This window comes from Glossina fuscipes, unplaced genomic scaffold, assembly GCF_014805625.2.
Source record: "Glossina fuscipes isolate IAEA_lab_2018 unplaced genomic scaffold, Yale_Gfus_2 1, whole genome shotgun sequence".
In the NCBI taxonomy this organism is placed as follows: Eukaryota; Metazoa; Arthropoda; class Insecta; order Diptera; family Glossinidae; genus Glossina; species Glossina fuscipes.
The window spans coordinates 32267420-32268420 of NW_023998415.1; positions in this window are offsets into that span (position 1 = coordinate 32267420).

Below are 1001 nucleotides of genomic sequence, written 5' to 3' on the forward strand. Positions count from 1 at the left end.
ACCCAAATGACCCATAAGGTGTTTATATACTTGTAGTTAGCATCAAATTCTGAATCGACTTAAGCATATCCATCTGTTTGTCCGTTTGTGTAATGGTTTCTGTAAACATTCTCATGGCCAAAAAATTGCAGATATATTTCATAGACGATGTTCTAGTATCTATACGAAAATGGAAAAAAACCGACCACGCCTACTCAATATTATAGTGTATGAATATTTAATTTCCTTGTCAAACACCTATATAATGCCCAGGAGCAAATTTCAAAGACTCTACCAAGAATATAGATGTTTGATGGGTGTCAAAATCGGAATACAGCTTAGCATGCCCATCTGTTCGCATATGGATTTACCCGACTGTGTTAGTTTATAGTATCTGCGCTAAATATTTTCCTCTTTGGCAAAAATGCAAACACATCGCCTTCAAATTTGCAAAGAAATAAGGAAATGTCCCAAATTGATCAAGCGACACGCCTACAATGCAGAAAATACTAAGGATAGTATTCATGATGAAAAATTCAACTTTTATTTCACTAAATTAAAAAAAAATTAGCCCCGCCCATCGAATGTTATGGAATCTGAAAATTTAGTTTTTCTATTTTCCCTTTTTTAAGTCTTCTTTTTTGTTTTGTTTTTTTTTTTGTTTTTAGAATAAAGGTCTTGGTTGTAAAAGATTCGGTGACAGCCAAATATAATTCTCTTACTTGTTCTATTTTTTTGGTTGTATCGTTATCATAACCGAAGGCGTTGACAACATTTTGTTGCTTCTCTTGCTTTTTGTGTTGCATATTTGATTTCACTTATATTATCTCTATATACGTATATACAAATATATATATATATATGTATGTATATATATATCATCGATATATAGACGTATATATCTACCAAACATATTATGTACTTACATAATAACTTATTGCCATAAGCTCTGTTGTATAATTTGCCTTTACTTTTGTATGCATTCATAATAAATGTGTGTTTTTTTTTTTTTTTTTTTTTTT